This window comes from Paroedura picta, chromosome 12 (genome assembly GCF_049243985.1).
Source record: "Paroedura picta isolate Pp20150507F chromosome 12, Ppicta_v3.0, whole genome shotgun sequence".
Classification (NCBI taxonomy): Eukaryota; Metazoa; Chordata; class Lepidosauria; order Squamata; family Gekkonidae; genus Paroedura; species Paroedura picta.
The window spans coordinates 20,931,007-20,943,251 of record NC_135380.1 but is presented as its reverse complement, the minus strand read 5'-3'; the positions used below and the strand labels follow the sequence as shown (position 1 = coordinate 20,943,251).

The following is a 12,245-nucleotide window of genomic DNA, read 5'->3' as shown; positions in this document are numbered from 1 at the left end:
GCCAGGGCATGGAAGATTGGGAGGCATCTCCACACTGATCAATACTTGTGTTGGGATCATCGACACCTTCGAATGTCACGGCCCCCTGAGGTGCTGTGGGAAGGAAGTGGATGGGGTAGGACTTTAGTTTTTTAAAGGGAAAACTCAAAGCAGGATTTAAATTACTCTGAGCCATTTAAACTGAACAACTGAGTGGCAGGGAACTCCCAGCCTTTCTGCTGTTCTTTGTGAAGAGCGAACCACAGGTGTAAGTCCCTGCATTCAGCTGTTTATAAAGGGTCACAAAAAACAATGAACTGCACTCCAGATTTCCGAGTTCATTGTGGTTCGTCAGCTGGTTTATGCCCATCCCTACTCCTGAGATTCTCAGGTGAAAGGAAAAAAATATTATCTGAAGAATTTCAAAGTACAAGTTTGGTGTCATACGGATATCTCTCATCAGTTCACTTTCCAAAGTACAGACAGAACAACCAAAACCAGGTTTATAGGCAGCCACTGACTTGGTGCCTGTAGGTCATAAGGTGACCAAGTAGGGAGGCTTCTCTCCCTCCCCCCCTTTTCACATAATCAGATTATCAGAAGTGGCTAATAAAGATTTTGTATTCAATCCAGATAGTAATAAGATAAGTGTGTGAGTTAGCAATTTTTGTAGACTTAGATTAGATCATTTTTAAAAGAAATAATGGATGTTAGGCCAGTTGTTATCCCAGGCTTGTCCAGTCTCATCAGATCTTGGAAGTTAAAAGGGTCAACCCTGAGAGGGAGATTACCAAGGAATACCACGTATTGACAGACAATGCAAACCATTTCTGAACATCTAATGCCTTGAAAACCCTACGGGGATGCCAAAAATCAGCTGTTACTTGTTTGGGGGGGAGGGCCAGGTGTGTTGGGTGACAGAATAGGAATTCACAACTTTTTAAAATAAAAATGTATTCTCCAAGACTATCAGGTGAATATAGGGACTGCCCTTGGAATAAATTAGCCATTCTTTGCAGTGACTCTTGCCATAATTACTTGAAGGGAAGTCCATCACCCCTAAATATATGCAAAAATGTTTTTTTAGTATTGGACATTTCTGTAACTTGTATGCCAATTTGATAACACAGCCTTTTTGATAGCATATCTGTAAAAATATCTAGCCTTGCATTTGAATAAATACTTTTGCTTCAGAAGGTAAAGATTATTCATGGGATAGGGGACTCTAGCTATAAATATAGCAGCAAATTAAACACAGGTCTGAATCTGATCAGCTTAAATGTTAAGGGTCAGACTGGGTTCAGCTAATTCTTGGAGTCTGGCAGCACTAAAGAACTTAATGTGGTTTCAAGTTCTGCTTAGACTGTAGCCCTTGCTAAATATTATGACAAGTTATTGTCTGAGAATTGTTTGAAGAATTGGCTTTTTAACAAGCATCTGATTGAGGGTCTTTTCTATGGCTGATGCAATGTAGCTTTAGGCTTTCTCATTACTTGTGGCACATTGTAAGATCCAAGATTAAAAGCAAAGGACACCCCATTCCTTGAAACAAAAAGTATTATTTGCAAATCCAGTATGGGGGTTGAATAGACAACAAAGGAAATCATAGAATTAAAAAAAATGAAGTGCATATTGTAACGAATGGGAGGGGGAACCAACCCTTTCTGAAGTTCCTAAAGAAGTAGAATAGTAGCAAAGACATGAGTAGAGAATAATAGGAGAAAACCCTGGATCTGTAATTTTGTACTTTTCATGCTGCATACTAATTTCAGTTTCTCATTCAGTGCGGCTGGGGGTAAAATGATCCTGATACGCGGTTTACAAAAAAACTACAGGTGGCATGAAACACCACAGGGCAATTGGCCTCATTAAGGCTGTGGAATGCAGAGTATGGAGTTGCAAGAGACTGAAAACAAAGTTTTATCTCTCCCACACACACTTTTCCAGGTCATTTGGACACTATTATTAGACCACTAAATGAAAAGTGTTGAAAATAGTTGAAATTTGAATTAAGAGATTCAGCCACAGGCTAGGGAGCTGACCGCTTCCATTGCTTCTCCTTACCCCTCTCTTGTGATTTCTCGCCTGGAAGGGGCAAAGCCCGCATGCTTCTTCCCAACTTAAACAGCCTCCTTGATCCTCCCTGTTAACACAGGTAGTGATGTCACTTCCAGGCGTGTGGCAGGGAGGTGTAGCCAACTAACATAACTTCTGAGGTTCCTTGAAATGTGAAAAATTATATTAGGTGTTACTCTATGGACAAAAAGTTGAAAATGGCTGTTCCAGTTTGGGAAGTTATCCAAGGTTGGTTAGGTCACGCCTTCACTTGCTCACATAGAACTATTCAAATATAAATGAATTTACTGGGTGGCTGAGAACTGGCTTTTCCAGTTTTGGATAGCCATCCACTCAGGTAGTTAGGCTCATGGCTAGCTCCACTTGTTAGTTCTAGATAGGTTAGGTACTAACTTGGCTACAAACTCTACATGGAAGGGAAATCTTAGAATCCAAAAAAGATAATTACAGAAGCTACATGCCATCCAGAGGCTTCTGGTATTTGGATCCAGTCGCAGATGGACTTCAGTGACAGCTTGGAGTCCCTGCCTGAGACCTCCGGGCAGGGGAGGGTATCTGCGGTGTCGGCTGGGCTGCAGTCAGCAGCCCTACTGAGTGAACGTTTTGAGTCTTCCGGGACAAACTCCTCCATTGCTCACCCGAATTTGACCTCTACAGGAAGGCAGTGGTGTCGGTGTGCCCCTCGGGTGATAGCCCTCCAAATCTGGAGACTGTGGCGTATGACGAGGAGCCTAGAAAAGGGAAGGTTGCCCAGAAAAAGAAGGGGAGCCACAAGGCAACTGCGAAGACCAAGAAACTGGTGGGGAAGCATAAAGGCACAGTAGACAAGCAGGTGGGCCCAGTAATGGTGGCTTCCCTAGAAATGCTGATGCCCATCCCTCCCGTGTCTCCCCCTTTGACCCATCCCATGGCAGCTGCCCTGGACACACCACTGCTAGCCCCACCTTTAGCTGCGAGGGGCAATGGGCCTTGGCTTCAGTGAGCCCCAACAGGGGCTTCTGATGCCTTTCTTGGTTGCCTTGGCAGCTCCAGAGTCAACCTTCCCCCACAGCACTCAGCCTCTTGTGGTGCCTGCAATTTTGGCCACAACTGCTTCTGGGCCAGCAGGTACATTCACGATGCAGTTTTATCTGGGTATTTCTGCGGTTTTGCTGCCATTCTTGGCCCCACACCCATTCCAAGGCTTACCACCAACCCCTGGAGGGTTTTCATTGGCCTTGCCAGCCCAGGTTCCCTGTAACCAGCTATGGAACTGGTCTCCCTAAGGTCTTTCTGGCCTTTTCCGCCAGCAGGGAGTGGCTTTTGCCCAGACCCCTTCTCCACTGTCTACTAGCATTCCTCCACCCGGACCTCATGACCCTTCGCCTCTCCTACAGGGAGTTGGTACAGCCACCCACAGGGTTGGAGCTTTAGTGGTCTCTGGGGCACCCGGTCTTCCTTCAGACAGAAAGGGTGGCCATGCCTCCATCAAAGAGGATGAGGACAGGCAGGCCAGCTGTGCCTTCAGACTCTTCTCTGCCTGCACCTACCTTGGTGAAGCTGGAGGGAACCACCTTTAGCGCCCTTTATGACATGGTGAGATAAGGAAATGTATCCCAGAAAAAAACATCCTTCAAAGCCGATGTTTCCTGAACAAAAAGTCTCCAAAAATTATGTCAAAGGCACTCTGGCCTAATCTCCCTTTTTTGAAGAATGAGAACTATATAAGATTCAGTATTCTGCGTTCCGCAGGGCCTGCAAGAAGGAGCTCTTCCTCCAGGTCTATGGTTGAGGCTGGGGTCAGCGAGGTAGATCTATTGCAACCCCCCCCCCGGGTCTGAAGTATACATTGCTCCTGCTCCATTTTTTCCCGTCACTTTGGCGGTGGGGTGGGAGTGGGTTATTCATTTCCGCCATGGTGGGAGTCTTGAGTCTTTTAATGGGGTTTTAAAGACTGTTGTTACCCGCCATGAGCCTGTTAGGGAGTGGCAGGAAATAAATCAAATAAATAAATACTAAATACTAAATAAATACTAAATAAATAAATATTCTGGAAAATGAGAATGCAGCTGCTTGGGCAAACCTCCCTTCCTGCTTTGTTCCTTATATTGGGTGAAGTATATAATAATATAGACTTTCAAGATCCTATATGTATGTATGTATATAGGTATAGGTATATACCTATTTCATATATATAAGAATTTTTATTCTTATTTCCCACCCTTCCTGCTAGCTCAGGATGTGTCACAATATATTAATCCATTCTAAAATATATATATATAGATACTATTAAGTATTAAGATGTTCTATAGTTCACATGAAGCCTAAAATTTTGGGAATTCCACCTCTTTCTGGAATTGTCCATCTAGGGTAATACATTTAAACCTATGATTTGATGGTTGAATGCAAAGAGATTTAAAAAGAACTATCAAGAAAGGCCAATGAATTAGAATAAAAATGACCATGAGTCATTGAATGAATAGTTGGGACTAAAAAAGTATTATAAATATATCTGTTAGCACATCACAAACACAACTTCATCTGTAAGAGTTGGAAACTGGCAGTCTTCAAGCAAAGGTTGGATACACACTTTTCTTGGATGCTTTAGGATGCTTAGGGCTGATCCTGCGTTGAGCAGGGGATTGGACTAGATGGCCTGTATGGCCCCTTCCAACTCTATAATTCTATGATTCTATGAAACAGTTGATTGCAACTGCTAATGATAATAAGGCATCTGCATTCTGATCAATCATTAACTCTGGAATGAAGGTCTATCATAATATCCCTTTTTGCGTTTCATTGTCTGTCTGGATTAACTATTTCAGCTCTCTTGTCGTCATTGAAATCGAATTCAGTCTTAACTACTTTTCCTGTTTCATCCCCAATCACTCCTAAAGTAGTTGAACACCTTATCTCTTGTCTGCATGCAAGTAGGGCTCTGGGCACAGATTTAATTCCTAATGAGATATTGAATCCTACCTGGTGGGCTGAAGTTTTAGCCCCAGTCTTTAGTACAGTAAATGCCTCTGGTAATATTTGATACTCTTGGAAGCAATCCATCATAGTCCCCATATTTAAAAGAGTCATGCTCTGACCTGGCATGTTACGGTTCAATTTCTTTACTATCCTACTGAGGCAAACTATGCTCCTCATCTACTGGATAAGCTATTGGAATAGATAAAATCTAATAACATCTTAGGCTGAGAGCAGATTGGTTTCAGAAGAGGTTGTGCTACTTTATACTACAGTCTGATGTTCTTCCATTAAGGCACCCCACACACACACAGGCAAATACTTCACTTTCAGGAGTTTTTTATATCGTCTTTATGGATATTAAAGGAACATTGACAGCATTTCTAGATCAAGACTGGAACAAATTAAGGAAATCCACTATGGATAGACAATTATTATGGTTGATAGAAAATATTCATATTGATCAGAGTACTCAGATGTCTGACTTGTCATCTCTGTTCTTATTTCATTTAAATAGTTTATCCAACCTCTTTGATAAAATTTGTCACTAGGGATGGGCCCAAACCATTTGTCATGAATTTGGGCTGATTTGGAGTTTGCAAACCAAAGTTTGTTAACTTACATACCACAATGAAATTTGAAACTGAGGGGCAGTTTATGGGGGGTTGTGACCCATCATGAAGAGCATAGATGCTTAGTTGATTTAAAGGGGCAGCAGGAGAAACCCCAAGATTGGTGAATCTGTAGCTAAGATGGCAGGAAGTGTTCTCCCCACATATCTGAACCATTTAAACCTTACTTTCTGGTCCTTGAGGAAAGCCTTGGGGAGCTTTAACCAGGGTTTAAAAAGCCGAGCAGTGGGGAGCTCCCAGGTTCAGAAATCCCCACAAACTGTCCTCCAAATTTTAGAGAAATTCATTGTGGTTCATCAGTTCATGAACTTCAGTTTTTGAAGCCTGAATCAGCTAAAATTTGTGACAAACTTGGGTTTGTCAGGTGGTTTGGGCCCATTCCCAGAGAAAAGGGGGGTGGATAAATCATTTAAGTGTAAGTTAAATAAGAACAGAGCTCACAAGTCAGACTCCTTTCTCAATAGAAAGCGCTTAGACCTCCTTCTATGCTGCAATGGACATAAGTACTCATCTTTGGTGCTCACCAGCGGATGCCATGGCTGGGGCTTCCCCTCGGCGTGGCACTGCGCAGCTGCTACTGGCAGCGCCCCCCAGTGGGCAGCGGGAAGTCAGGGGTGCCATGGGAAAGCAAGTGGAGCAGGGGCTCAGGCGGCGACATCCCTCGGCAAAAGACTACCCCCCCCCCCTCGGGCCTCAGTAAAATTGTCAAGCGTTGACCGGTTCCCGGTGATAAAAAGGTTGGGGACTACTGCCTTAAATTACTCTATTGTAATTCCAGATACCTGTCTTTATTAAAAGCAGATTCTCAGAAATCCTCTTGGTCCAAAATTCTTGACTCAAAACTCTTGTATTAGACTAGACCCGGACATTATTCAGGGTCTGGAACTTGCAATTGTTAAGTCCTATATCAAAGAAGAATAATCAAGAAAGAGATTACTTGAGCACATGGACTTGTGTGTGAAGGTTTTGCTCTTTATTTTTTGGTATGCCTCCACCTAGATTGCTGCTTTCCTAACTAACTATCCCAAATTATTTTAGAACTTTGTTGTTATCTCAGTTGAATACACAGCCCATTCTGGTTATGAAGGAAAGATTAAGAAAGATTCCTTATTCAGACTGCCTTTGGGACTGTTCTCAGGGGAAAATTGGTACTTTAATACGCCTCTTATTGGAGTATTCACTTTGTATTACCCTTAGAAATAGATATTTAACACAGTACCTAGATAATTTTTTATCTTTGTCTTCTTTGCTGGTTTTACTCCTCTTGTCTGACAGATTTCCTAACCTTACCCTTGATGTTTCAACTTATGATACAACTTAATGCAAGGGTTTTTGACTGCTCAAGACTTTTTAGTCAAGGTGCTTTGATCAGATTAAAGAAAAGGAAAGCAGGTGATGAGGGAGGTGGTAGGTGTGGAGGAGGCTGGAGCTATACTGGGCTTACTGGGACTGGAGACACTGGGGAGAGCTGAACTACACTGGGTTAACTGGCTCATAGGTGCCTGGGACTGGCAACGGAGGCTGGATGTGAGGCCAGGCTTGCTGTGAGGAGTTAGAATTGCACTGGGCTTGCTAGCAATGGAAACTCCTGAGGGGAAGATGTAGCAGAGCCCAGTGGCAGAGCCATACCAGGCTTGTTGGGGGTGAAGGCAATGGTAGGAGCCAAAGTAATGCTGGAAGTTTTTTTTAAATCCAGGGTCTTGCTTTGGTGAGTGGGAAATGGTTGTGTATAGTAACAAGTGTAGCTTGTTAGTATGGATATAGGCAGATCACTTCATGTATTCACTTCCATCTGGAAAATGTGTATAATATCTCTTATATGGATTGTGCTGATGAGTGAGAAATGTGGAAATCATAGCAAGATGAAAACATTCTATAAAGAAAACACTAGCTTATAATATAAATATGTTAACACTGTTAAGCTGCCATCTATTATTTCTTATCTGTGTTCTTATTCTATATTACTGTTACTGTAGTGCTATAAGAGCCTCTTGTGGCGCAGAGTGGTAAGGCAGCGATATGCTGTCTGAATCTGTCTGCCCATGAGGTTGGGAGTTCAATCCCAGCAGCCGGCTCAAGGTTGACTCAGCCTTCCATCCTTCCGAGGTCGGTAAAATGAGTACCCAGCTTGCTGGGGGGTAAACGGTGATGACTGGGGAAGGCACTGGCAAACCACCCCGTATTGAGTCTGCCAAGAAAACGCTAGAGGGTGTCACCCCAAGGGTCAGACATGACTCGGTGCTTGCACAGGGGATACCTTTACCTTTACCTTTTAGTGCCAAAAACATTCCCCTCTTGCTAAAACCTCTGCAGGCTTTTATCTCATATTCATAGCAAAGTGTGGTGAGTTTGCTTAAGTTTCCTTTTTTAACAAGATTAAAAAGTATTTGGATTTAGATCAGTGGTTCTCAACCTGAGGGGTCAGGACCTCTTTGGGGGATGAACTACCCTTTCACAGGGGTCACAGCAGGGCAAGCAGCTTGGCTGGGTGGGTGGGGGGCGCCGCCACTGTTGCCACTCCTCCTGATTGTGTCCGCCGATTTATATACAATTTATAACCAATTTATATACAATCATGAACAATGGATCTTCATGCCACTGGTCAGTTTTGGTTTAATTTCTGTGAAAGAACACTTGTATAATTTTATGGTTCAGGGTCACCACAACATGAGGAACTGTATTAAAGGGTCGCAGCATTAGGAAGGTTGAGAACCACTGATTTAGTCACTTATGGCAGACTATATACTGGGAATGTCTGTGGAAGCAAAAAGTCTCATGATATGGTCCTCGTTTTTTGGTTTGTACTAGCTGTTCTATGTGATTGCTTGCAATAATTTCCCTCCTGCAAATAACAGCCATCTGTTAGAGAAACAGCTGTAGTTTCCTCATTTGCACATCTAGGAGTAGTTTTGGAAAGTACCAATTGCTGCAAAGGCATGAGAAACCATGGGTGGTGCAGATGGTATAATCTGCTTGTTACCATTTTGATAATGGGTAACTCAAGTAAGATTCGGTCAGAGGAGTTTGACAGATATACACATTTTAATGCACAAAATGTTTGCCTTGCAAGGAGTTATGCTCAAAAAGACATCTTGATGATAGCAGCCCATGTTTTTGATTCAGTGCTGTCCCACAAGAAATATGGGACATATAAATGACTCCATAAAGCAAGGTTCCTTTTCCTTAGCGTATCCATAGACTCCAGATGAAGTGACATACAAAAGAATTTGTTGACATTGCATATATAAACATGAACTGGAATATAATGTGATGGAAATGGTCATGTTCTCCTAGAAGATAGTCTTTACCAGGGATAGTCAAACTGTGACCCTCCAGGGGTAGTCAAACTGTGGTCCTCCATATGTCCATGGACTACAATTCCCATGAGCCCCTGCCAGCAAACGGTGGCTGGGGGTTATGGTAATTGTAGTCCATGGACATCTGGAGGGCTGCAGTTTGACTACCCCTGTGTTAGAGAGTTCCATGGGGCCCATAGGCCCCACATTGGGGTTCCCTGTACCAGAAGCATATATTTTAATTTGTAAACTGCTCAAACTACAGCAGCGGTTCTCAACCTGGGGGTTGTGACCCCCTCGAGGGGTCGCTTGGCCTTTCCCCAGGAGGCCACAGCGGCGGCACTATGACGCTGGTTTCCTCCGCACCACTTCGATAAGCTCCGAGGTGGTGCAGAGGAGACCAGCATCATGCCACCGCTGCTCTGGCCGCTGCCACTGCCGCTCCACAACCCCTACAGCAGGAGCGATGGTGGCGTGTGCATATGTGTTCCACTGTGCGCGCACTGCCGCAGCAGCAGCGGTTGAGAACCACTGAACTACAGCATATGGTGGACAGACATTATTATGGATAATGGCTGCAACAAATGGAAAGAGTGTACGGTGCCTGTACAGATGCAGATCCTCATTTAATGCGGCAGTACAATATGAGGATAGCTGTTGAAACATCGTAGTTGTTAAAATCCTTAGCATTTGATAGAAAAATCCTGATTTTACAAAAACAACTCTGCAGCTCAGCGTATAAAAACTTGAATCTCTTTAAGTGTTTTGAGTGGCATTTCTACGATAAACTGCTTGGTGCAACTCATATAAAACAATATTTTTCTTTATGCATAAATAGTTTTTTGTAAATTTGGACACTTCCTTCTAATCACAGAATTGGGGGATAAAAAATTAAGCCTTGTATTACATAGCTATGCATGCCATCTGTCTGTCTCTTCAAACAGCGCTTTCCTCTGCTTTCTGTACCAGCGTTGGGGGAGGGAATGTGATTTTTGCATTCTGAAAGAAATAGTTGTTGGATTAGTAATTGGAGGAAGAAATATTCTAGCCTATATATACATACAGACAGGGCATGCTGTGTGTAGATGAGCTCTTGAAGTCCAGTCAGTGGGAATGGTAAGAGTGGATTGCTGCCTAGGATAGAAATTTTTATTTGTTTACAAAATTTGTATCCTGCCAAGGTGGCTAACAATTTTAAATATACACGATAAAATCACGTTTTAAAACCATTATAACGAACTATTTAAATACACTTTTTTTTGGGGGGGGGCATTTGTGAAAATAGTAGCAGACCTGATCGCTTACCTGAGCTATGTTGGCAGTAGAAAGCACTATACAGTTGCAAGCCCTCACTCAACTAGGAGCTGGGTTGAAGGAGTGCAAGCTGCTTGCTTCTGTCTCCCTGTAGGCCTTTATTTTCTTAATGGAGCAGCTGTTATAAAACTGTCCCTTTGGCCCAGTGGGTGGCTGTTAGGTCCTGGCAGATGCACACTGTCATTGGGGAAACATTTTTGACACCAAATCTGCATTTTGTCAGAGTTAGCATGGTTATATGTTTCTGTAAATTCATTACTCTGCATGGGTTTTTTTCTTCCAAATATTGTTCACAGGGCTGCAGTTTACAGTGAAAATCAGTGTCTGGGTGTGTGGGGGGGGATTCTTTCCCTTTTCCTGAATCTCCTGCTGCAGCAGATTACAACCGCTTGGGCTGGCGGTTTTAGATGGGGAAGTGAGAAGGGGGGAAGGAATTGAACTCCCCTGTCATTCCAGATTTCCCCGCAGGTTCAGTCCCCAGAGGAATAAAACTCAAGAGGGTGGGAAGAAGGAAAGTATCATGGAACTTAATATAGTAGCATTTTCTGATTATCATCCACAAATGTTGTGAAACCCAACAAGAAATATGGGAAGTGTCTCCTTTGTCCCCAGGGATATCTATATCTTCCCACTGATGATATGCATTCTTCAGAGTTCCATTATTTTGTCTTCCATGTTTTTCTAACTCGTGTGCCTAGAGCTACACACATGCATGAGCATATTTATGAAGGCTGGGGACATCATCTCTCTAAGTTGTTGCATAAAAGGTAATGGGAGATTTCAGTAAACTGCCACCTACAAACCTTCAAGCTGCTTTTCTCGCCATGGGTTTCAAATACATTAGTAAACTCTTATGTTTGGAACCTAAAAAGTGGGAGGGGGAGATGTATGGGGGTTAATGTTGAGCAGAGAAGCAGTAGGTGGAGAAAACAAATAACCTCCTTCCGCTCATTCTGTTACTTTTATGTTTCAGATCACTGAAAGTGGCCTTTTATCTAACAAAAATAGCTATTGAGTTATTTTTATATGCATATTTGTGTAAAGTGTATAAGCTCTTCAAGTGTGAATTGGGAGTTGGGATTGGGATTCAAACCTCAGCTTCTCAGCCATGTAAACCTTTGCTAACCTTAAGCAAGTTATGATCTCATAGCATACCCCTTCTTCTACTTGCATTTACAGTAAATAATGTAACAATTGCTTTAGCCAAGAGATTTGTTTTACGGATTACTGAAAATTCGGATGCCACAACAAATTGTAACTCGATCAAAGACTGCCTAAAGCAAGAAGTCTTTATTCTCAGCTCTGCACTTGATAGGAACAGTAAGGGAATGCAAAATCCCAAGAAAAAAACAAACTTGTCCTGATCATAAATAAATATTTGATATTTGAATATAATCTGAATGATCATGCCAGTACATCCCAGAGGTCATCAGGATTTAGTCTTGCTTACAGGAAAATCTGGAAGGCAGTGATGTGATATCATGCCTAACCCTGGTCAGCATTTTATGTTGCTAATTGTTGTCCAAGTACTTTAATTCCTACTTAGAGCTTTAAAAATGCAAGCAGACACCTTCTAAGTTTACTCCAGAGTATGTTTGCTATTTCAGATGAGAAGGGAAAGAATCTCATTCTTTCTGAGGAAGGCTCAGAAAAGAGTAAAATCCTGGGACCATAAACATGCAGCCTTCTCAACTGGAGCTATTGGATGAATAGGTTGACATCACATTGTAAGAGAAGATAATGGCAGAGAAGGGTGAGGATTATATTGTCAGGTGGTTTGGGGGAGACTAATTGACTAATTTATAAACAAAACACTTGTAAAACATAAAAGATGACTGTTTAAAATCTCAGGACTGCCAGTAAATAAAAATTAAATTAGTCAAATGGAATCCTCAATAAAATTCTTCAGCTGCCTTCTGAAGATCCTACAAAGAGGGGAGAGAAGGACTGTTAACTGCTTGTTTAAAAGGTAAATGTATCCCCTGTGCAAGCACCG

At 42.5% G+C, this 12,245-nt stretch overlaps 1 protein-coding gene across 4 annotated transcripts in view; it reads left to right on the top strand.

The window, feature by feature from the left end:
• PPP3CC (protein phosphatase 3 catalytic subunit gamma) overlaps positions 1 to 12,245 on the top strand; it is a 76,485-nt gene that overhangs the window by 27,128 nt on the left and 37,112 nt on the right. The window lies entirely within an intron of this gene.